General features: G+C 37.2%; 2 long non-coding RNA genes across 2 annotated transcripts in view; both read right to left on the bottom strand.

Moving 5' to 3' along the window:
• Positions 1-26,274, bottom strand: part of LOC117064874 — a 64,232-nt gene that overhangs the window by 10,188 nt on the left and 27,770 nt on the right. The gene's annotated exons all lie outside the window — the stretch shown is intronic.
• The window catches only part of LOC117064873, a 31,452-nt gene continuing 21,830 nt past the window's right edge, over positions 16,653-26,274 (bottom strand). Inside the window, exon 3 of the long non-coding RNA XR_004429719.1 lies at positions 16,653-17,633. This is a non-coding gene — a long non-coding RNA (uncharacterized LOC117064873). The remainder of the gene's footprint in view (positions 17,634-26,274) is intronic.

Raw genomic sequence — 26,274 nt, 5'->3', positions numbered from 1 at the left:
GAGGTTTCCCCTAAAGCTTCATCTTTACTTATATACTTAGGTGAGGGTGAGGCAAGGGTTAGGTGGGCCACTAGAAAGAAAATTCTGTGAGATTCTTCATTATGCTTCTATTATTCTAGAATTGTCACACTTGTTGAGTTCCATAGTTTTTATTTATTCATAAATGTCAGGAACAGGAAAAACCAAGCCAGATTCATAGAGCTTAACAAAGAAGAAGATAAAACAGCAAAAGTTGAAAATGAAATGTAGATGATGACACTTAAAATTAAGGCATCATTGATTCATTTTTCAAATAACTTTTAAAAAGTCTTTCTTTTGTGAAAATCCAAAGAAAAAGCTCCTGGATCCAGCGGGGGAAAGAAAATGGCATTTTCTTGATATCCTTCATCTCAGCCAAGAAAAAAATCTTACATTAAAAATGAGTGGTTGCATTAAAAACTTTTTTTTTCTGAGAATCTTTAACATTATCAGAATAAATTATCCTTCTGTATCAAATTCAAATGAAATTTATCTGGAACATTTAATGTAGGCGATATGGCTTGGCTCTGTGTCCCTATGTAAATCTCATGTTGAATTGTAACTCCCAGTGTTGGGGAGGAACCTAGGGGGAGGTGATTGGATCATGGGGGTGGATTTCCCCCATGCTGTTTTCATGATAGTGAGTTCTTACAAGATCTGATGGTTTAAAAGTATGTGGCTCGCTCTCTCTCTCTCTCTCTCTCTCTCTCTCTCTCTCTCTCTCTCTCTACCATGTGAAGAAGGTGCTTGTTTCCCCTTTGCCTTCCACCATGATTCTAAGTTTCCTGAGATCTCACAGTCATGCTTCCTGTTAAGCCTGTGGAACTGTGAATCAATTAAACTTCTCTCCTTTGTAAATTACCCAGTCTCAGGTAATTCTTTATAGCAGTCTGAGAATGAACTAATACAGTAGGACTATCACTTTAAAATATGTAAGAGACATAGAATAATGTAGTTTAAACTAATTTTTGCAGAAGTGAGGTGTTCTTTCCTGTTTTAATTACTAGACAAAACATTTGAATGAATCTTAGATGTATTCAGATGGATGAAATCACTTTTCTACCAACCGATCCCCAAGGCCATCATGAACTATCAGTTAAGAAAATCATATTCTGTGCATTTCTATTCTTTTAGTTTTTTCATTCTATAATTTATACTCTATTCCAGTGTTTATGGCTTTTTGAGTTGTGTATATTTTGGGGGCAATATTACTTATGGATAAGAAAATGGAGGCATGAGAACTTTATCGATTATTCTAATTTTAAAGTGCAAGCTGTATTGTAAACAGATCTCAAAGTCCTGTGTGAAGTAGATTGGAGTCACAAGTAGTACTATTAAAACTGTGAATAGCCTAATGTTGTAGTTGCAGTTGAAACTTGAACAAGTAATTGTGAATGTGATATAAAATGAGACTGATCAGCCAATAACCACAGAATCACTGTTTTAAGTTCAAGGTCAAAGTCACTTCAGACATGTAGCACAATCTTTTTGAACATACTTGAGTGTGCAATAAGTAGAATAAATGTTTACCTAAGAATTTACCTCTGCAATATAAGTTATTCTAAGGTATGAAATGTTTCTTGAGCATTTTCGTGTTCTCTGAGGTTGTGATGGAATAACTTATTCATTCGGTTGAAGATCAATTGCTAAAGCTGCATAATTTCAGCTAGAAATGAAGGAAAGGAAGAAGCAATTGCATCATGCTTACAAAGGCAAATGTCAGTTACATTGAGTAATAATGACTTACACATTCCAATGAAACCTCTGTGGCCCAGCATCTCCAAAAGTAAATAAGTGCCTTGAAGAAAGTAAGATATAAACCTAATGGTCTGCTAGGCAAGCTCTGATCTAAGGCCTTTCATTTTGTATATCTATTATCCCAGGCATTTATCTTACTAACAGGACTGTAAGTATTGATTTATGCATAAGGTGTCAGACATAGGAGCTCACATCTTTGGTCTGAATAGGGTTTTTAATAATGTATCTATCACGGCAGCTTTTTAAAGTTAAGTTATTTCAGGATATAGAAAACCTTTGAAGAAAAAAAAAGTGACACATGGAGAAATTGTTTTCTTCTCATTTCCAAAGATTGACATTTATTTCCTTCCTCCCTTCCTTCCTTTCTTCCTTCCTTCCTTCCTTTCTTCCTTCCTTCCTTCCTTCCTTCCTTCCCTCCCTCCTTCCTTCCTTCCTTCCTCCCTTTTTTTCTTTCTTTTTTCTTTTTTTTGAGGCAGATTCTCACTCTGTCAGCCAGGCTGGAGTGCAGTGGTGTGATCAGAGCTCTCCACAACCTTGACCTCCTGGTTTCGAGGAATCATTCCCACCTCAACCTCCAGAGTAGCTGGGGCCACAGGCACATGCTACCATGCCCAGATTGCCATTTTTTAATGCAATGTTTATAAAAAGTGTTTTCCAAGTGTATAATCTATGTGATATAAATGGCATTTACTCACTTTATAATCCACAAATACCATTTTTCTCATTTGAGAAAATCCATAATTATGAACATTGTGGCCAAATAATTGGCACCATGCTATTTACACTTGCTGTCTCTAAGTTTTATAACGTATTTTTATTTATTCATCCTGATTATTTTATTTAATGATTCTTCTATACTTAATGAGAGCCCTTCTAGTTCTAATATTCTAGATCTGGGTAAACAAATACATATTAATCATATTCACATATTTTATAATTCTATAAACTTTGATTCCTCCAACCCTACGTTCATTCTTATCTCTAAGTTTTTGTCTCTTTAAATCACATATCTTAAAAAGCCCATTCATCTTTGTATGGTTGTTCTTTTCTGGATCAGTTTCTATACTGTTATTTCTTTCTTAAGGTATGGCATACAGAACTGCATTCAGTACACTAATTTCAATAAATTATATTTTATTCAAGGATAAGAATAAACTTACTAGCTAATTTTTCTTTTAACTACATTCTCAATAATAAGCCTTATTGTTCTGTTGGCCTCATGTTTTTCAGAATGTATTCTTAGGAATGATTCTACAAGAGGAATGCATTTTCCTCACAGTATAGAATGTATGTATGTGGGTATTGTGTGTGTGTGTGTGTGTGTGTGTAATTTTTATTTTTCAAATGCATTATTATACTAGTTCATTCAGATACTTGGCGTCTACTTATATGCCAATTTATACATAAGACTCAGTTGTAGCCTATACTCCTCCACCAGACATTTCATTATCTTTAAATATTTAGTGCTATTTGAAAGTCTTGAAGTTTCCCTACTGACTTTCTTTCATAGTGAAGATGTTCAGGTAGGTCTTGGCAGATCACCAAGTAGGTTATATCTTATGTATTAGTCAGGGTTCTCCAGAGAAACAAAACCAATTGAATATATAGAAAGAAAGAGTGATTTATGGTAAGTAATCGGCTCACATGATTATAGATGTTGGCAAACCCAAAATCTGCAGAGCCAATGTACTGGTTAGTGATGGAAATTGGAAAGCTGCTGTAGAACCAGGAAGAACTGATATTCCAGTCTGAGGATCATCAGGCAGGAGAATTTTCTCACTCAAGAAATTGTAGCCTTTTCTTCTATGTAGGCCTTCAACTGATTACATGAGGCCCTCCCACATTATCAAGGGCAATCTGCTTTGCTCTGTCTAAAGATTTAAATGTTAATCTCATTTAAAAATACTCTCACAGAAGCACCCAGAATAATGTTTGTCCAACTATCTGGGCACCTGTGGCCAGACACTGTCACATCATAGTATCTGTTTTTCATTTTTGAAAGGGGCCTATCTCTCCCTAGCCTTTGTTTTCTGTCTATGAGTTATTCCCTCTTTAAAGAATTTGTTCTTCCCACTTCATACTGATTAACTGCTTTTAATATCCTTAATTACATACTTTTGTATAATTTAAATTCTAAATAAATTATATTAACTGTTTCTCATATAAATAATCTGTCAAATAATTCTAAAGTTAATAGAAAAAATTTCCCTTGAAAAAATACCATATTGCCTTTCCACTAAATTTCTATGCATATTTAAGTGTAAAATAATCTTGCCTTTTATTGTAATTCCAGTCAGATATGGTAGTGCAATTTAACAGGTTGTACTTTTCAGGGTCTTTTCTGGGTGCAAATCACATTAGCTATGAGCTTGTTTCAGTTGTTCAGCAGAATATGGATTTGGATGTTATTTCTTGACAACTGAGCTGAATAATTACTTACTTTAGCCATGACATTGTTTATATGTAAATTCTAGATTGCTAATTAGATCTGGAACAGTTGTTCCTAAACAAATCAATCATCAAAATCACATAGAAACTTAGGAAAAATACAATTGCAGGTCCCCAAATCCATACTTTTAAAGTATTACTTTTCTAATTCTAATTACAAGCCATTAATGAAGAGAATATTTGAATTTACAAAGTACTTTTATTAATTCTCTGGTCTTTTTTATGTTTTACAATTATGTGTAGCTAGATATTTAGCTAACTTTTTCATAATAAAAATCAAAATAAAGAATCTATTGATTCTCTTTGCTGAATTCTATTTCAAAAGTCAGCTTTTCAACTATGATCATCATTGTATAGTCCTGGTGATTCTCAAGCTGGCATCTTACTGTTGATTTATTTACTTGTTTATTTAGAGATGGAGTTTCATTCTTCTTACCCAGGCTGGAGTGCAATGGCGCAATCTTGGCTCACTGCAACCTCCATCTCCCAGGTTCAAGTGATTCTCCTGCCTCAGCCTCCTGAGTAGCTAAGATTACAGGCAAGCACCACCACACACAGCTAGTTTTGTATTTTAGGTTGAGATTGGGTTTCTCCCCCATCTCTGACTCCATGGGGTCAGGTTGGTCTCCAACTCCCGACCTCATGTGATCTGCCTGCCTCGACCTCCCAAAGTGCAGGGATTACAGACGTGAGCCACTACTCCCGGCTGTTGATTTATTTATTTATTTTTTAAGCTTTTATTATTTTCTTTGGAATAGAAAGCATAGTATTCCTTAAAGTCTGTTTTTTTTTTTTTTTTTTTTTTTAGCTAGTCTTACGGGGTTTTTTGCACCTAATTTACCTTACTTAATAGATTTTCTTGTTTTGGTCCCTTTACCAATTGTACCTTTAAAAAATGCCTTCTCCTTTTCCTCACCCACAATGACCTCTTTTGCTTTACCAGTTAGCCATACAGGGTTTTTGTTTGAACACCTGGGTTTCTTGATCCTTGGCACATATTTTGCCTGGGCTTCTAATAAGGTGTTTTAAACAGCTTCCAGGTTTCTGGTAGATTATTTGCTTTTTTTTTTTTTCCAACTCCCTTGCATTTTATTCTAATATTCACATTTTGATGTAGGCCTCTTTTCTAAAAGTGAGTTAGCATGTGTTCTATGTTTCTTGGCTTTTCCACCCTCAGTAGAAAGTGGAACTTAATCATATACTAATCACTAATATATAATGATTTGTGTAATTCCTGATTCACTTCCTGTCTTTTATGCAGAACTTGGTGTATTTCCTTTCCATGTGAATTCCAGAATTACTTAATCTAAGAAACAGTTATTTATTCTCCCAAAAATGTATTCCTCATACCTATCCTTAATGAGAAAAATCTACGAATCCAGATGTGAATAATTAAAATTCTATTTGATTACCGTCTGTATTGATTTCGAGTATTCTCACCTAGTGTCAATATTCTTAGCATACATATTATGTGTATTGCATATTATACATACTAGCATACAGACATATAGCATATTATATATGCTAAGAATATATATATAATACACATATGGTATGTTTTGGGGCATAAGATGAAGAGGATTGAAGTAATCACAAATCTCAGTGCATAGCACATTATTTGTATTAGCTTCTCTCTTGATTGACTGATTAATTGATCAGTTATCTTCCTGCCATAGTTCTCTATTTTCTCCTTCTAGACATGTAATGATGCTAAGAAATTTAACATATCTTTTTGCTTATTTATGTTCTTGCAAAATGTGCATTGTTGTTTTGTTTGTATTTTGTTGCTTATTGTACTTGGTATATTTGTAAAAAGTATTTTGATAGATATTTCCCACTGTTTCTTATATTTAAATCAGTGCTCTCTTTCTGTATAGTGCTATGAGTCTATCTAACCTGTTGTTTCTAACTGCTGTGTAGTACTCTGTGGTGGACATCCATGACTTTTCCTCTATTTTCTCTTTTAGTGACGGTGACTCAAAGTGCCTCTAACTCTCCTATATTATTTAGCCCTGTTTTATGGCACCATCCACCACTGATTTCTTGATTGCAATTAATTTAGGAAAGACTAATTCTCCTCCAAGTGGTCTCATAGTAAAATCTTTATTTAGATGAGTGCTTCTGAACCTTGGCACTTTTTACATGTATTGTAGGATATTTAGCAGCATCCCTAACTCTACCCACTACATGCCAATGGCACCGTATTTGTGAAAATTAAATACAAACAAACAAACAAAAAACCTCTCCAGACATTATCAAATGTCTCCTGGGGGAGCAAAATCAGTCATCGATGAGAACAATTGATATAGCTCTTCTAAATTTTTATGTAGGTGCTACTTTTGTTAAATCTGATATGTTCTTAGTTGTCTGTGACCACCTGTGACTCAGTGGCACTATATCTTAGCTTCTTTTTCTACTCATCTGTTGTTTTTCCAAGATGTCAATTACAGAAGTTCACTCATTTCTTGACAAGCATTCTATTGAGGAATAGAGTCTATCTGCTTGCTTGATTGGATTTTTACATAATCACTAGGGAAGAAAATCCTGGCTTCTTTGCCAAGACAGTTTTGACGCTTTTCAGTGACTAACCCCTTGTATAATTTTTGTTTTTCATTTTTTTTTTTTTTTGACAGGTGACTCTGTCACTCAGGCTGGAGTGCATAACATGATCAAAGCTCACTGCAGCCTCCACCTCCTGAGCTCGCACTATCCTCCCACTTCAGTCTCCCAAGTAGCTGAGTCCACAAGTGTGCCACTGTGCCTGGCCAATTTTTCTATTTTTTGTAGAGATGGGGTTTCACCATGTTGCCCAGGCTGGTCTTAAACACCTGGGCTCAAGCAATCTGCCTGCCTCAGCCTTCTAAAGTGCTAGGATTAAAGATGTAAGCCACCATTCCTGGCCCCTGTATGTTCTTTACGTACAAAGATGTTCTTTTTTACTTAATACACATAAGCCAGACTTGATGTTAAACAGAAATGTCAGCACTTGTCTTTAATTACTTAATTTCAAATTTGCAAGGAAACAAGCCCATGATTTTTGTCATATTCTAATTTTCATTATAACTTGAGTTATCCAATTATTTCACAGATTTGATTTTAGACTCCTTCTGTCTGTATTAAAAATGAAGCTTCACCAAAAAGTCCAAGATCTCATTACTCAACTAAGTGGCAGATTCATTACCCAAAGAATCCAGCTATCAGCAGTTATCTTCTTTTTAATTACTATCAAATATGAACAAGAAAATTACATATTTAGAGCCTGCATTAACATTTCATTTCAATGACTCCTAAAAATATATGAAATGTTATGTTGAACTTCCAATTCAAATGGTCTGAAATCATGCAAGCAGCATATTTTAAAAAGTTTACCATCAGAGTGAACAGGCAACCTACAGAATGGGAGAAAATTTTTGCAACCTACTCATCTGACAAAGGGCTAATATCCAGAATCTACAAAGAACTCAAACAAATATACAAGAAAAAAACAAACAACCCCATCAAAAAGTGGGGAAAGGATATGAACAGACATTTCTCAAAAGAAGACATCCATACCGCCAACAGACACATGAAAAAATGCTCATCATCACTGGCCATCAGAGAAATGCAAATCAAAACCACAATGAGATACCATCTCACACCAGTTAGAATGGCAATCATTAAGAAGTCAGGAAACAACAGGTGTTGGAGAGGATGTGGAGAAATAGGAACACTTTTACACTGTTGGTGGGATTGTAAACTAGTTCAACCATTATGGAAAACAGTATGGCGATTCCTCAAGGATCTAGAACTAGATGTACCATATGACCCAGCCATCCCACTACTGGGTATATACTCAAAGGATTATAAATTACTCTACTACAAAGACACATGCACACGTATGTTTATTGCGGCACTATTCACAATAGCAAAGACTTGGAATCAACCCAAATGTCCATCTGTGACAGACTGGATTAAGAAAATGTGGCACATATACACCATGGAATACTATGCAGCCATCAAAAAGGATGAGTTTGTGTCCTTTGTAGGGACATGGATGCAGCTGGAAACCATCATTCTTAGCAAACTATCACAAGAAGAGAAAACCAAACACCGCATGTTCTCACTCATAGGTGGGAACTGAACAATGAGATCACTTGGACTCGGGAAGGGGAACATCACACACTGGGGCCTATCATGGGGAGGGGGGAGGAGGGAGGGATTGCATTGGGGAGTTATACATGATATAAACGTCATGCACATGTACCCTAGAACTTAAAGTATAATAAAAAAAAAAAAAAAAGAAAAAAAAGAAAAAAAAAGTTTAAATTAATGACAAGGTTAAAACTCTCAACAAAGGGTTGAGAGTCAAAATATTTGAGTTTAATAACTGATTTGTCCTTGTTCATTTTGCTTTAAAGTCTCTAAATTTTGTTTTTTTCAACTGAGAAATGGCAAAATTATTTTAAGATAAAATTATATTAAAGTCCATTAAACTCAAAGATGCTACCAAATAGATGGGATCATTTAATTCCTTACCAGAATTTTATCAAAATTTTGACTCGTCTCACGTATGAGACCTTATTTGTAGTGGCAGCAAATTATCTACAGAAATTCATCGGGACTCCATGAAGCTACCGACATCATCTGGTATTGGTTATATACTCACCTTTGATGCTCCCACCCCTCTATTTCTGCTATGACATCATAACTCACCACTTCCAGTTTGTCATTTGTTTTTCCTCCCTGTCTTATCCATCTGTTGTTGGCCAACACAAAAGATCTGCTTACTTCTGATTTCTGGTCCAATATTCATCCAACCTATCCCCTACCCAATTCTGGCTCACAAATATTTCTCACTAAATATTCAATTAATGGACCGAGTCATAATCCCTAAACTGGTGTTCTTATACGTGTAACTCAAGAATATATATTGCCCATAAAGATCGAGCCCATAGATATTCATCAAAAGAGCAGAAACAAATCCAGATAGTTTTGGATTCTGAGGTCATGCAATGCCCCTAATGAATAGTCTCCATCAGCTTCCCATTTAACTGAGAATAGAATTCAGTATCCCTACAAACACATCCAAACATGATTTGACATATCTATACCATCTGACTTCATCTGCTGCAGCTGTACCCCAGCACATTCTACTTCATTCACACTGATTTTGTTTCTCATCGTCGAATAATACAAAATAGACCTTGCAGAGTTGCTTTTCTTTCTGCTTGGAATACATTCCTTTCTTTTTATTTTTTTATTTTTATTTTTATTTTTTAAATTATTATTATACTTTAAGTTCTAGGGTACATGTGCATAACGTGCAGGTTTGTTACATATGTATATTTGTGCCATGTTGGTGTGCTGCACCTATCAACTCGTCAGCACCCATCAACTCGTCATTTACATCAGGTATAACTCCCAATGCAATCCCTCCCCTCTCCCCCCTCCCCGTGATAGGCCCCGTTGTGTGATGTTCCCCTTCCCAAGTCCAAGTGATCTCATTGTTCAGTTCCCACCTATGAGTGAGAACATGCGGTGTTTGGTTTTCTCTTCTTGTGATAGTTTGCTAAGAATGATGGTTTCCAGCTGCATCCATGTCCCTACAAAGGACACAAACTCATCCTTTTATATGGCTGCATAGTATTCCATGGTGTATATGTGCCACATTTTCTTAATCCAGTCTGTCACAGATGGACATTTGGGTTGATTCCAAGTCTTCGCTATTGTGAATAGTGCCGCAATAAACATACGTGTGCATGTGTCTTTATAGCAGCATGACTTATAATCCTTTGGGTATATACCCAGTAGTGGGATGGCTGGGTCATATGGTACATCTAGTTCTAGATCCTTGAGAAATTGCCATACTGTTTTCCATAATGGTTGAACTAGTTTACAATCCCACCAACAGTGTAAAAGTGTTCCTATTTCTCCACATCCTCTCCAGCACCTGTTGTTTCCTGACTTTTTAATGATTGCCATTCTAACTGGTGTGAGATGGTATCTCATTGTGGTTTTGATTTGCATTTCTCTGATGGCCAGTGATGATGAGCATTTTTTCATGTGTCTGTTGGCGGAATACATTCCTTTCATAATAAATGCCTAATAAGTATTTGTTGAATGAATGAATGTTTCATACCACTCACTTACCTCTGTTGCCATTTGTAAGGGCTAAGGATGAAAGCCAGTGTTCTATTACATGATTTACAAGACTATCTCATCTAAATGCTATGTCCATTCCCAGTTGCTCATTGGTGGTTATCCACTGAACTTCCCTTCAAAAATAAATGCATAACTATGTATCAAGTGAATATTTTCATAAACCTAAAAGGAGGTCAGTATGTAATAATATATTTTATAATATTTTAGAATAGATCACGTGAACTTAAAATATGCATTTTTTGTACCTATTCTGTTTTCCAGCTCTACAAATCATAAAAAGTAGAAAATGCATAACTATGTATCAAGTGAATATTTTCATAAACCTAAAAGGAGGTCAGTATGTAATAATATGTTTTACAATAGTTTAGAATAGATCACGTGAACTTAAAATATGCATTTTTTGTACCTATTCTGTTTTCCAGCTCTACAAATCATAAAAAGTAAAGAAATTATTATGGAAATAACATCAAAAATCTGTAACCAACTTATTTTGCCATTAGTTATGTGATTTTTTTTTTTTTTTTTTTTTTTGAGACGGAGTCTCACTCTGTCGCCCAGGCTGGAGTGCAGTGGCACGATTTTGGCTCACTGCAAGCTCCACCTCCCGGGTTCATGCCATTCTCCTGCCTCAGCCCCCTGAGTAGCTGGGACTACAGGCGCCCGACACCATGCCCGGCTAATTTTTTGTATTTTAGTAGAGATGGGGTTTCACCATGTTAGCCAGGATGGTCTTGATCTCCTGATCTTGTGATCCACCTGCTTCGGCCTCCCAAAGTGCTGGGATTACAGGCGTGAGCCACTGCGTCCCTCTGTGAAAGCTTTTTAACCTCTGTGTTTGTTAATTTATAAAATACAAATGAATTTGTATGGAAAATGGGTAAAATAAAAATAAATGAAAATGTTTATAACATTCAAAATTTAAATCTGTGATACATAATTTTTTAATGATTACAGGAAACTGGTAGACCCATGAAAAGCAGGTTGAATTATTGTTTGGATTGATTCTCTTTATTCATGCTGAACTTTGCTAATACTATCTAACATATGAGGAAGCTGCAAGCTTAATCTTTGCCATAATCAGAAAATATAATAGTGATAATGCACTGCAGGCTCACACAGTGCTGTGTAATGTTTCCAGCCAGCTGCAATCTCTCTCTGGCAACCAGATATGCAGAGCCACATCTCCTGGGGATGAAGGAGAGACAATGCATTTATACATTCAAGTGAGTGTGTATCCAATTTGAACATTCTCATCAACGAGAAAGACCTGTAATTTTATGATCATTTTTCCTTTTGTTTCCATTTCTGCATAAAATGCTTCTTAAGCAACATAGTAGGAGGAGGTTAATAAGCACAGGTTCAAACATATCCGTTATATAAACTACCTGAATGAAGAACACCAGCACTTACATGGTAACAGGCCATTGGTGTTGAGTCATAAAAACATCTAAATCTCAATTCTGCCATTTATAGCTAAGCTTGGGCAAGTTTCTTCATTGTTAATAATTTAGTTCTTGTCAGTAAAATGGTGGTAGGTGATGTTTAACTTAGAGGTCTAATTGGAAAGATTTCAGTTTAAATGCCTTGCAGAGTTGTTGACCCATTGAGCACTCAGAAAGTTTAGGCCTTGAAAAACCACGCCATCAATCATCCAACTAATGATAGATTCAAAGCCATGTGGGCAGCACTCCATTGGAGAATTTTTATGTGTATTATGGTTAGGAACCATGTCTTGATTGACTTGGTGTGGTTAGCATCTTGCTCTGTGCCTGGCTCTTGTCTGATTAGGATTGTGCTCTTTGCCTCTCTCATAATACGTGCTCATTAAATGTTGATAGTTGTTGAATGACGCTCAGCTGTTCAAAGTGAATATGGAGAACTGAGGGTAGGGGAGAGTGGATCATCTCCCTTTGTTTACCTTTCTACCAAAGAGTTTGTTGATTCTTTTTATCCTAATGATTTGAGTGTTCTCTCATCAACACTTAGTTTCTCAACAACTTTGAGTTTAGCAATCTGAACCTTCCCCTTGTCTTCTACTGGCCAAACTTTGGGCTATTTTTCAATCCCCTGTGTTAAGTCCTGGGTGATTACCACAGCATCCCTTTCCTCCAGAAATCTTGCTGCTCTACAAAGCCATACAGAGCCCTCCAGATATTCAAACATAGAAATGGTTTCATAATAATTTATTTGTAACAGAAATATGTTATTTGCTTTTCTGAGATATGCTCACTCAGGAAGCAGGGTTCCTTAGTGCAAAATCTCTGTGCAAGACACAAGGTGAGAGGTTCAGAACATATTGCACCAATTTAAATAAAAATGCCTCTCCTAGGCCTATGTGTCTAGCTCCTCCACTGACAAAGTCTTTCTCATAGGAGAAAGAAGAGAACCAGGAAAGGAGATCTGCCCTAAACACACTACCGTCTTAGATATCTTTAAAACAGGCTTTCAGAACTCTTGTGGGGGACATATTGAGTTGCCCAATTGAATTGCCAGTGCTCATGCAGCATCTTACCAGGGCAGCTATGTTCTTCCCACTGTCAATAAGATGGGCAGAGTTTCAGTGAAGCAAAATAAACAGGCTCTAGAGATCTGCTGTAACCATTGTCAACAATAATATATTGTACACTTAAAAATGTGTGAAAAGAATAGATCTCATGTTGCGTTCTTATCACAATAAAATAAAATAAAACACATATGTTTTTAAAAATAAATAAAAAATTGTGCCTTCTTCCCTACTAGTGTGGGAAGAAAAGAAGCTGGACCCTTAGAAGTAACAAAGGCAGGCATAGAATAAGATGAAATTACATTTTAATGTGGTTAAATCTAACAGCAAAATTTTGCAAGCAAGGAGGGGAGGTTGCAAGGGGGAAGGAAACGATTTACCATTCTCTGTCACTCTGGGATTAAAATTAGTTTCAGTGATTCACTTGTTATTGCTGTGTACTGTGAAGCCTTTATTTAGCTTTCCATTTGGGGGTTTCTTTGTTCATTTTAAACGAATAAGGAGAGAATATTAGCTCATGAAAGAATAATATCCTTCGTATCATCTCTCAAGGACATTTTTTCTTGTTCTTCCAGAAACCTGGGGCTATTGCATTGATTTGTTTTTCCATCTACAGGCAAGTAGAGAACACTAGGAGAGCTTTGCTTATAGTATCGTAGATGATTTCCCCTCATTTTCCAGTGTTGAAAATCAGAATATCCAGTTCTAAACAGGTTGTCATGGTTGTGTGTGTCTCTCTTTTCAGGTTGGGTTTCAAAGCGAGTCTGCTTTATAATTTGTTCTGAAAATGCTCATTGACTTGAATGCCAGTTGGATTAAAGGGGAAAAAACTTATTTTATGATTTGTACAGCTGTTTCTGAACCCAAATTCTTATAAAAGGTACCCTGGTGGCATTTCCTTACCACAAGATTGACAAACTGGGGAAAGCTAAACATTTTCTTTTCTAAGGAACTAGTGGAAAATGGACCTATTTTCAGGATTCGCTTGTCCTTGGTAACAGGTTTGAAACCACTGAGTTGCATCATGACCATAAAGCAAAGAAGTTATTCCAATGTTTTAATTTCTAGCCAGTGTTTAAGCAGCTGCAACAGAAAATGAAATTGCTCATGACTTTCCATGTCATTCCCAGTAAACTGATTTTGCTGAGAAATTTCACAATGGTCATTTCCTCTTCATGTTCAAACAGACGTTTAGTGTTTTAAAGACCCTTTCTGTAAAAGTCATATGGTACTTAAAGTATAATTTAGTGTGTACATGCTGTATGCCTTGCTGGTATTCTTTCATTTGAGAAAATATCAAAAATATCAGAGAGTAGGATAGGAAGTTTAGGTAGGATTTCTTGGGGGAAACCACATATGCACATGTTTCTTGAGGAGCTGACATCATTGAGATTTAGCAGTTGGAGTATCATTTAACCTAGCCTTTTTTTTTCTTTTAATAATTTTTTTTGCATTCCTTAGTTGGTTTCATTACCATGTGAAGGCAAGCTCTGCAAAGATGAAGAGGCATCATCTGCTCCCCAGAGAGGGAGGGAGACTAATATAACAGAATTTCAGGGTGTGAGCAAGAGTGCAGACACAAAAACTTCCTGTGGATTGTGGGAAACCAGACAGCTATTTTTTTAAATATTATTTAGCTCCAACTCTAAGGGGAGAAACACTGTAAGACTACATGTTACAGTCCAAAAATAATTCCTTTTTCCAATAGAAAAAGGCTATGATATGGTTCTAACTGGTAACTTACTTGTACTTTTTTCCCACAAACAAATCTTCTTTCTGAACTTGTTGGCTATATTCTTACAGCCTTTGAACCCCACAATTTCTTCCCGTGTCTAAAGAACTTGTTGGTTAAAAGTTAAGTAAAACAAATAAAAAACCTTAATTTCTTAAAATATTTAAACGTAGATTGGCTTTCTTTTTTTTTCTGTTTTCCCTTTAGATGTACTATTTAGTAATCTAAAACAATCATCTTATTATCGTATGATTTAACTTTCCTGTCTATGCAATAGAAATTGTAAAACGTTAAATATAAATCTCTCAACAAAAATATCTTTTTCTCTTGCTCTCACTCCTAATTAGTGGTATGTTCAGATGGATCAGAGATTAAAAACAATATGAGAAACCTGAAGTTGAGTTTATTGGACATTTAGAACATTGTTGACCTAAGAGACATTAGAAATTGAGGTGGGGATATAGAGAACATTAAAAGAAAGATAATTTACTGCTGAGAATAGGGAAAAGGTCAGGAAGTGGCTATAAAATAATGATTGCTGCTTTCCATAAACCACATAAAACCCCCATCTCATTACCATATAGACATGGGTATACACACAGTAAAACCTTTGTAATACTGCATTTTAGAGGAAATGAGTTGCCAGCTAATGTCAAGTTATGGTTTATAAAGACTTAGTTCATGTTATCTCAGGTGGTATCCTTCTTGTACCTCCCTTATTCTCCCCTTAAAATCTTAGACTAAAGCATAAAAGGGCAGTGGTTTATAGATGTAAATCAATATTATTTATCTAAAGAGAAAAGACTTTAGTACAGCAGGGATCTACCTTCTCACTATTCATCAAAACGGTTACATGGCAAAATAGGCCTGTTAACCTCCTTGTTTCTCTCCTTTCAGCATCCTTATCAATGAATCCTTTGCAAATAGCTAGATTCATCTCATTAATTTTAGGAGAAAGGGATCAATACACACACATATAATATATATCTTATATTATATATATATATATATATATATATATATGATCCATAGCCCTTGAAACAGATATATGACACTCTGAGGAAAAGCAAGAAATAAACACTAGAACCATTCACTGATCTGTTAAAGTAGAGCTAAATATAGCTATCCAACTTCTGTGTCCTTGATCATTTTAATGTTAGTCCAAACCTCATGCAGTATGAAAGTAGATAATAGACATCTCTACCTAATATACTTCCGCTAGTTCTTTTTAATTTTTGGTCTTCTCCTCTGTGTTGCATAGACCTTATAAACTGTTGATGGTCCACTTTCTCCAGTGAGAAGGCTGCTTTCATTGATCAAGCCCTTTTCAGCATCAACTTCTGTGCCAGAAGTGAGGATGCAAATGAGACACAAATGCTGCCCTTGAGGGGTCTGATATGCTAGCTTGGGGGATTGACTCTCCATTCCCTTTACCTAAACATCTGGGCCTAATATTGGCCCTTTAGAGTGACTACCCTTTCCCATGTCCTCAGAGCTTTGGTTCATCAGAACAGTTCTCATATTCTTCAGGCATGAGAGAGTAAGCTTTATGTCTGGGATTTGTGTTAGGGGAAAGTGATGGTGCTTTGAGTCACAAGTTCTTAAAGTTAAAAATATGACAAATTAGTTAGATATCTAGAGCTTTTTAAAACATACATTCCTTTTTTTTTTTTTTTTTTTTTTTTTTTTTTTTTTTTGAGACGGAGTCTCGCTCTGTCGCCCAGGCTGGAGTGCAGTGGCCGGATCTCAGCTCACTGCAAGCTCCGCCTCCCGGGTTCACGCCATTCTCCTGCCTCAGCCTCCCAGTTTGATCCTTCTGAATTAGATTTTCCATACATGAAGCCTGTGGGATTCTGGTGGGCAGTAGAAGATAAACTGAACCTTAAGTGAGGTTGTTATAAGCTAGCTTGGGATCAGGCAAAGATCAGGTGAATCCTTCTTGATCTGTATTTGTATTTTAATCTGTTTAAGAATTGTATGTAAAATAAGTTAAAAGCTTGGACTGGGGAATCATTCGTTGTCCAAGTGTGGGGTACATTTTCACATCAACTTTTCTGTTTCTGTTCTTATGCAATTATATGTCCACATTATGCATAATAAATAGTGAAAGAATGTCCTCTGTCAGTATATTGCCATATGTATTTCTGACAGATGGATACAGACAGATGTGAAGTTTTTTTTTTTTTTTTTTTTTTACTGCATAAGCATATATAATCACATTACCTTTTTTTACAGAATCAATCTGATTGTATGTTAAACAAATACATGCAGTGCATGTTTAGCCAGAGGGTCTTAGGAATATATCCAGAGATAACTGGAAAATTTTTATTCATAAACAAAAGTTTTTACCACCAGCTCCAGTGAAACATTTCAAATGGATCCATGTGTACTAACTACAAATTGTACCTTCATTTGGAATTATTCAATGTTTAAAGTCCATGTAGCCTCAGAAAGCTCATCTTTTGTCCATGCAAGCCTTGGGATATGTTTAAGGCATTACAGGTAAAGTGTCAGAGCCACCTGACATTGCTGCTTTCCAATCCTCTTCCTTCCCCACCCTTCAGAGGAGAGAGTACTAGCCTAGTAGACTGGCACAGGCAGCCTGAGCCACGCTAGCCTCTATGTGGTGTGCTCTGTGAGCCTTGGTTGGAGAGGTTTTGGCTCCCTCTGTCACATATGATTCTGTGGTTTTGAACATCAGCTTTTTTTCCTTTTCCACTTTTTCCCTAGTGCTCCAGACTTTTTTGTGCAGAAAGCAGCTTCTCACATCACCCTGCATTAATCATCATAAACCCCTCAAATCAAAAATGGAAAAGACCCAGTGATTCAGTCATCTGTTTGCTAACAATAATCTTTTTGTGGGTTTGTGTGTCTGTGTCCTTTGTTAAGTTCTGTTTTAAAAGAATACAGGCTCCCAGACTGCTGGGGTGTGGTGTGCTTGCAGTAACCTCTCTGTGAGATGCTCCAGAGAGAAAGGCTTCCCAGTGAAAATACCAGACTCAGAGCTGTCTTCAACTCATATAGCCCATGACCCTGAAAAAAAAAGAAAGAAAAAGAAGAAAAAAAAAAAAGCTCTTTTTGGAACACATTTTTTCTCATCATTAAAGTGAAGAAATAGAATCAGATTGTCTTTAAAGTTCTCATTATTTTGTCATTCTATGGCTCCTTCTAGGAAGTTTGTCTTCTCTACTTTGGCTTTGCCTCCCATATATTTTATTTAGTCATCATATTTTCCCTATATCTTTATTTATCTGAGTGAGGATGTCATCTTTCCGCAGGGCTGGGTAGTTTCTATTCACATCTTTGCAGACTGATTGCAAAATTATCCTTAAGGGAACACAAGCATTGACCAGCATTTATAAATCCCTGGCAGCACACCACAGATGGTTAATGAAATAAAATGCATTATCTCATAGGCTTAGCTAATCTCAAAGTTATGGACCATCTCTGGATGTGAGGACTTAATATGGAGGCAAGCTGTAGAGTGACAAATTAAAGCTGATAAGATTGCTGCTCTGCCTCATCCTCCAAATATTCATAAACTTTGAGCTGAGTCTCTCACAGAAAGCAGGGGGCACTACGGAGATATGCTACATATTGTACTTGCTTGACAAGGATGCATGAACATGAAATATAGGAAATAATAGGCACAATTACCATCACCTGTTGCCTAAAGTAAAATTAAGGAAAAAAGTTGGGTTCAGAAATGTTTACTTTAATCTAATTATATGGTGGGTTCAAATGTGTCTCACTTAAGAACGAGCTAAGCAGTGGCCTCCAACTTTTTTGGCACCAGAGACCAGTTTAATGGAAGACAATTTTTCCTTGGACAGGAAGGATTTGTTTGGGGGAGAGTGTGGGGGAGGGTTGTGGGAAATGGTTTTGGAAAGTGTTCCACCTCAGATCATCAGATATTCTCACAGGTGCACAATCTGGATCCCTCACATGTCCAGTTTGCAATACAGGGTGCAAGTTCCTATGAGAATCTCATGCTGCTGCTGATCTGATCTGACAGAAGGAGGAGCTTAGGTGGTAATGCTGATGCGCCCACCACTCTCTTCCTGCTGTGCGGCCTGGTTTATAACAGACCATGGAGGGTACCACTCTGCAGTCTGGGGGCTTGGGACCCCTGAGCTAAGGGACTGATAGAAACATTTTATAAGTAAAATTAATTACATGCACACACACACAAATACTTATTTTTAAATAATAGTCCACAAATATTATCAGCTTATTGATCCCAAATGTAACAGAAAATCCTCAAATGTTTACAGAATGAAAGAAATGATCAGTATCTTTATTGAATTTTCACATGCTTTTATCATTCTTAGCTTAATCTGGTAAGAATGAGGTCATAGCAAATTCTTTGGGTAGTGAATTCTAGGTCTCCAGATCTGTAGTAAAATAAGGTACATAAAGTAGACAAAGAGAAACAAAAATGCATTTTCGTCTGGTTCCTCTTTCCTCATTTACTTGAAATGCAAATATATATCTATTAATAATCACATATAACTTCTCCTTTCTAATATTCCATAAATATAAATTATAATTTCTAAGGATTGAATATTTAATAACAGTCTTTTCAAAATGATAAAGCAAGCACATAATCCTGTTCTTGTTTATTGTAGCAAATGTCACAGTAGTTTACTGCAGAAATTAAATTGTTATTTATTTTGAATGTTGTGTTAAACAATTCTCTCATTAGGGGAAAAATATACTGTTAAAATAAGTGATAGTTATATCAAGAAGTAGATAAGCATTAGTGGAAAAAGCCCAACAGTGTCTCTGTTTCCTTAGCAGAACAGGCTATACAGTGTTGCAGCAAGACAGACATCCTCACATAGCAGAGGTGCTAGGGACAGAGCATCCCTATAGGCAAGTACTGGAACTTCTCTAATGTACTTGTAGTTTGCAGATTCTCCAGTTACACTAGCCCTTGCTAACACTGTTCTTCTTTGAATTTGATTAGTCTGAGCTCATTCATGATTCTGTAACCATGTGAGTGGGAAGGGAAACAGGGCTCTGTGCTGCCATATTGCTTGGTTTTCATGCCTAGATTCAAGAATTCTTGAATGTGTATTAGACACAGATCACTCATGGATGCTTTCCACAGCAAATGGTTAATTTCTTACAAATAATTTAAAAGCATTGAGGATTGTGATATTTCTCTAGTTTGTCCTTAAAATTTATATGCAACGATTTCATCACATTTACTGGCTAATTTTGTGTGTCTAAGTAGCAAAGACAATGTTACAATTGCAAATCTAGGTTAGGATCCTTAGATAACCAGCTTCCAATGGCCCCCAATGATCCCTACCTTCTGATGTTTATATATTTGGGTAGCTCCCATGAATATTGTTCCAGGAGATTCCAGATCAGTGTGACCAATAGAATACGGCAGAGATGATGTTATGTCACTTCCAAAGTTAAGTTATAAAAGATTCCTTGCTACATGCTTCTGTTGTATTCTGCACTTTTCTTTCATAATACTTACATATAAGTAACATTCTGTGTCTATCTTTATTTATTTTTACTTTTTATTTTTGTGATGGAGTCTTGCTCTGTCACCCAGGCTGGAGTGCAGTGGTGCAATCATGGCTCATTGTAACCTCCGCTTCCTAGGTTTAAGCAATTCTCCTGCCTCAGGCTCCCAAGTAGCTGGGATTATAGGTGTGCACCACCACGCCCAGCTGAATTCTAAATTTTGTATTTTTAGTAGAGATGGGTTTTCACTATGTTGGTCAGGCTAGTCTAGAACTCCTGACCTGGTGATCCACCTACCTCAGCCTCCCAAAGTGCTGGGATTACAGGTTTGAGCAACTACACCTGGCCCATTCTGTGTTTACCTTCCAAGCTTGACATTAAGCTCATCTAGGAGAGAAATCCTGCCTTTCTTATAAATTATGCATATCACAGCACCTAGCAGACATTCATTGTCTAATAAATATCAGGAGAGTTAAGGTGAGAAAAATAATGAATTAATTTAAATAGGCACCATTTTTAAGAAATCCAAAATGTTTTCCTACTATTTACTGATCCTTAGCTCAAGGGGTCCCCAATCCCCAGGCCATGGTGTCGGTGCATGGCCTGTTAGAAACCAGGCTGCACACTAGGAGATGAGCAGCTGGAGAGCAAAGCTGAGCTCTGTTTCCTGTCAGATCAGCAGCAGCATTAGATTCTCATAAAAACGTGAACCCTACTGTGAACTGCACACGCAAAGGACCTAGATGTGTGCTCCTTATGAGAATATAACTAATGCCTGGTGATCTGATGTGGAACAGTTTCTGAAACCATCCTCTCCACCCCACACTGTCTGTGGAAAAATTGTCTTCTGCAAAACCAATTCCTGGTGCTAAAGTGGTTGAGGACTACTGCTCTAGTTCTCTCACAGATTAACCTGAAAGCACTATAAGGCAAAGTTAGGATATTTTATAATAATTTACATGCCTGTCTTCAAAGACCTATAATAAAATATTCCTTTTTAATAATAAAACATGTAGTAATAAATAAAATTAAAATTTCCAAATTAAAGAAAAGATCTTTTGTCTCTTAAAAGTGATAAAACTGCATCCCTCTTTTGTTTAATTCTGTGACATATTTTAAAGTATTTTCATATTAATTTTTTTTATTTTGTCATTATACCTATCCTGGGAAGTAACCTGTTCTGTAAGTGAGGAAGTGAATTCCTAGAGGGTAAGCAAATTTGCTTTGGACTGCAAAGCTCTTTTTTGGTGAAACCAAGGCTAGAATCAAGAGAGCAATACTCATTACACATTCAGAACCCTTCCAACCAGTGCAAACTGACTCAGGAACCTAATAACCAAACACTGGGGATCTAATTCCAAGATGTAGCTCTCTCTCGCTCCTGTCTCTAAATCTCCTTAGCTTCTTTCCATTCTCTGTTTTGTGACATATTATTATTATTTTCTTTACTGAAGTAACTTGCAGAAATCCATTTTTCCTCTTCTTCCTGAACTCTAAGCAGTTTGAGGGGGCAGATCAGGGCTTATTTGTGTTTATCTATGCTTCAACCTATAATATAATTTCTTATGTAGATTACATGACCAATAAATTATTATTGAGCTAAGTTGGAATACATTTTATAAAGAGTTATCAGAAAAATTATTTAATACTTGATTATTTTTGATTGCAATCATATAATAAAAGTACATTTGAGGTTACATTTGGTTTTATGTAATCAACATTACATAGTTATTCTTTAATAGAATTCTACAGTTAGTGCTTTTCCAAAGAGTAGATGGACCACTTGAGGTTGCTTGTTTTCTTGAGGTCCCCTGGACATTTTTACATTTTTGTACTAAGTGATTTGGCTAACATAACAATAATAACTAATAATATCTAACATTATTCAGTGCTTACAACTTAATCTTCATAACACTAGAAAACAGGCAATATTAATTATTTTTATATTTCAAGTAATTTTCTCAAAATTACACAGCTAATAAAGGCAGAAGCAGGTTTCAATTCCAAACTGCTGAACCACAAGGCCCATATTCTTAATAGAAATAATCAAGAATAAATAACACCCATAGGTCAGTTGTTCCTTAAAACTTCCACCTAATGACTCAATGTATGAAAAGATAATTCTACATTCAATTTAATTAAGTTAGATATCTTTAGAGAAAGGAAATACAAGATAATTATCTGAATCATACTGACAGAGACAGTTAATGAAATCATGCATTCTTACCAAATTTTAAGGAAGATATTCACTTTGAAGGGTAATGTTTTTATAATATAGAACACATGTTTCTGCAAGAAGAGAAAGATTCTCAAATTGCCATTGCCTTAAAAAGAAGGAAATTCACAAAGGAACAGTCAAGATGGCCAGATAGAAACAGTTCCAGTCTCTGAGAAGAATGAAAACAGCCAGTGAATTCTGATCTTTAATTGAGGTACCCAGGTTTTCTCACTGGGACTGACTGGGTGATTGGCCTGTACCCACGGAGAGTGAGGAAAAGCAGGGTGGAGCAAAGGCCCACCTGGAAGCCGCACGGGTCAAAAGGAGCTCCCTCCCCAAGGTGGTCACGGATTGTGCTACCCCGTCCTGAAAACCATGCTTTTCCCATGAATCTCTGCAACCCATGGATAAGGAGGTCCCCCTGTGAGCTCATGTCACCAGGGCTTGGGTCCCAAGCACACAGCTCTGCAGACTCATGGTGCCTGCTTGGGTGGGTGACCTCTCAAGCAGGCACTGAAACACAGGCGGTTTTGCATACTCTGGCTCCAGGAACTCTGGTGAGGCAGGAGATCCATCCACTCCCATAGGATGGGGCTGAAGCCAGGGAGCCAAGCAGCCTTGCTCAGCAGGCCCCACTCCCACAGAACCCCACAAGCTAAAACCCACTGACTTGGAATTCCTGTCCGCCAATGCAGCAGGCTGGAGACTGCCTAAGAAGACTGAATTAGGGGACAGAGAGGGGCGGCTGCCATCACTGCGGCTCCAGTCAGTCATATTCCCCTGCTGCCATTGTCGGCAAGACTGGGTGGTTTGGTGGAGGAATTCCCCACAGCGCAGCACAGCGGCTATAAGAGTTCATGGTAAGACTTCTTGAAGTGGGACCCTGACCCATTTCTTCTCACTGGGAAGGGCCTGCCTGCAGGATTCTCAGCATCACCAGCTAGGGGTTTATGGACAGAACTCTGATTTCTCTGAGAGGAGCTCCTAGGAGGAAAGGTGGCCACGGTATCATGAATCAGCGGTCTTAGTCTTTTATGCCTGCCAGCTCTGGAGAGTCAGGGCAGCCCAGACAACGGGGATTATCCCCTCTACAGCACATCTGCTCTGCAAAAGGGCAGGCAGACTGCTTATTTAAGCAGGTCCCTGATCCTATTCTTCCTGACTGGGTGAGACCTCCTACCTGGAGTCTCCAGACACCTCATACAGGAGTACTCTGGCTGGCATCAGGTTGGTGCCTCTCTGGAACAGAGATCTCAGAGAAAGGACCAGGCTGCCATCTTTGCTATTCTGCAGGGTCCACTGGTGATAATTCCAGGTATAGGAGGGACCCAGGCCCATCAGTGATAGACTGGATCAAGAAAATGTGGTATATATACATGATGAAATACTATGCAGCCATAAAAAGGATCAAGATCATGTCCTTTGTAAGGATGTGGATGGAGCTGGAAGCCATTATCCTCAGCAAACTAATGCAGAAACAGAAAACCAAACACCAGATGTTCTCACTTATAAGTGGGAGCTAAACAATGAGAACACATGGACACAGGGAGGGGAACAACACACACTGGGGCCTGTTGCGGGGTAGGGTGGAGAGAGGGAGAGCATTAGAAAAATAGTTAATGCATGCTGGGCTTAATACCTAGGTGATGGGTAGATAGGTGCAGCAGCCACCATAGCACACATTGACCTATGTAACAAACCTGCACATCCTACATATGCACCCCAAAACCAAAAAGAAACATTTTTTTTTTTTTTTTTTTTTTTGAGACAGAGTCTCGCTCTGCCGCCCAGGCTGGAGTGCAGTGGCCGGATCTCAGCTCATTGCAAGCTCCGCCTCCCGAGTTCACGCCATTCTCCTGCCTCAGCCTCCCGAGTAGCTGGGACTACAGGCGCCCGCCATGTCGCCCGGCTAGTTTTTTGTATTTTTAGTAGAGACGGGGTTTCACCATGTTAGCCAGGATGGTCTCGATCTCCTGACCTCGTGATCCGCCCGTCTCGGCCTCCCAAAGTGCTGGGATTACAGGCTTGAGCCACCGCGTCCGGCCTTGAAACATTTTTTTAAAAAAATCTCTAATATAAGAATTAAAATTCTGCTTGTACAGATAAGAAAACTATATTTTGGTCACACTATTAGTATGGGATTGATCCAGGACTCAAACCAGGGTCTGATGAACTCCCAAGCCCCTGCCTACAAATTTGATACGCACTGCCTTATCACATTAAATGTTCCCAGCACCAGTCTCATAAGGAAACATAAATTTAAAAGTACAAGTAAGAAGGAAATTCATATATAGCTCTTTTTTTTTAATTAAATTAGACTGTGGGCTCCTCCAAGATAAGAATTATAGGGTTTTTATCAACATATTTATTTTTTTCCAATATGGTTTTTGACAGGTAGGTGCTCAATAAATCCTTAATGAATTAGTAAGTTAATGTGTAACTAAATAAATGAATGAATTTTCACAACTTGTGTTGATATTTTCTTCATTATTTGATGTCCACCAATCACAGGAAAGTCATTAGAAGGTGAGAACAGCACTAAATCTTTTCATTTTTGATAACAGCGTCTTCTCCTCCCTCTGCATACTTGAGATAGGACAGACATTCCAAACAAGATAGCTAGCTACTAAAAACAATAAAAAGGTGTCCATTCATTTTTGCCTTGTTACTTTCAACTTATATATTAGGTCAGTAGTTATTTTGGACAACCATGTTTCATATCTTTAGAGTCGTCATTCAACACGTCCTACATTAGGATAAAGTAGTTTGAAAATGGCATGACTTTTCTTGAGTAAGTAGCTCTTCTACATCATACCTATGTAGCTCAACTCTGAGTTTCAGTTTCTTCCTGTACAATATAGTGTTTAAAAACTCTATTTAAAAACACTTTCTATTGTGTGTGACAGTAGAGAATGAAGGTAAGTTATTTTGCTCAGTGCTGGCATATGGTGGTGTTAATAATAGCTGTGATGAACACCTGCCAGCAGCCATTCATTGGACCGAGTGCTTCCCATGTGCTGTGGTTTGAATGTCCCCTCTAAAACTCATGTTGAAATGCAATTATCCTGTAACAATATTAAGAGGTGAAGCTTAAAAAAGTGATTAGGTCATGAAGGCTCTACTCTCATGAATGAATTAATCACATTATCGAGGAAGTGGGTTATTTACTGTGTGAATGGCTTTGTTATAAAAGCAAGCTCTCTTTTGCCTTCTACCCTTTCACCATTAGTGAATGGTTTGACTCTCTCAAGATGCCAGCACATGTTCTTGAATGTCCCAGCCTCCAGAACCATAAGGCAAATAAACCTCTTTTCTTTTTAAATTTCCCAATCTGTGTTATTCTGCTATAGCAGTAGAAAAATGTACTAAAACAACATGCACCATCACACTTAATCGTTTCCACATACTCCAAAGGAGGTCTTATTCTTATATTCCTTCACTTCACAGAGAGGTTAAACCAGTCCTAAGCTCCTACATGGCAGAACTGGACTCAGAACCCAGGTCTGCTAAGGCCATAGTTACAGGCTCTAGTCCACCATACAGCACCAGCTGCCTAGATGTCCATGGCAGTTCTCAAAATAAATAGCTATTATAGTCATGTATCACCTAACTATAAGGATATTTTAAGAAACATATCATTAGAATACTTTATCATTGTGCAAACATCATAGAATGTACTTACACAAACCTAAATGGTATAGCCTATTACACACCTAGGCTATACCATGTAGCCCCTTGCTTCTAAGCTACTACTTGTACAGCATATTACTGTACTCAACACTGTAGGTAATTGTAACCCAGTGTTAGTATTTGTATATCTAATCATATCTAAACATAGAAAAGATAGAGTAAAATCATAATATGAGATTTTGAAAATAGTATACCTGTATAGGGCACTTACCTACCGTGAATGGAGCTTACAAAACTGAAAGTTGCTCTAGGCCTTAGTGAGTGAGTGGTGAGTGAATGTGA

The sequence above is a fragment of the Trachypithecus francoisi genome, unplaced genomic scaffold (genome assembly GCF_009764315.1).
Source record: "Trachypithecus francoisi isolate TF-2019V2 unplaced genomic scaffold, Tfra_2.0 Lachesis_group2, whole genome shotgun sequence".
Taxonomy (NCBI): Eukaryota; Metazoa; Chordata; class Mammalia; order Primates; family Cercopithecidae; genus Trachypithecus; species Trachypithecus francoisi.
The sequence above is the reverse complement of the archived record's forward strand: the minus strand, read 5'-3'. Positions and strand labels throughout refer to the sequence as shown.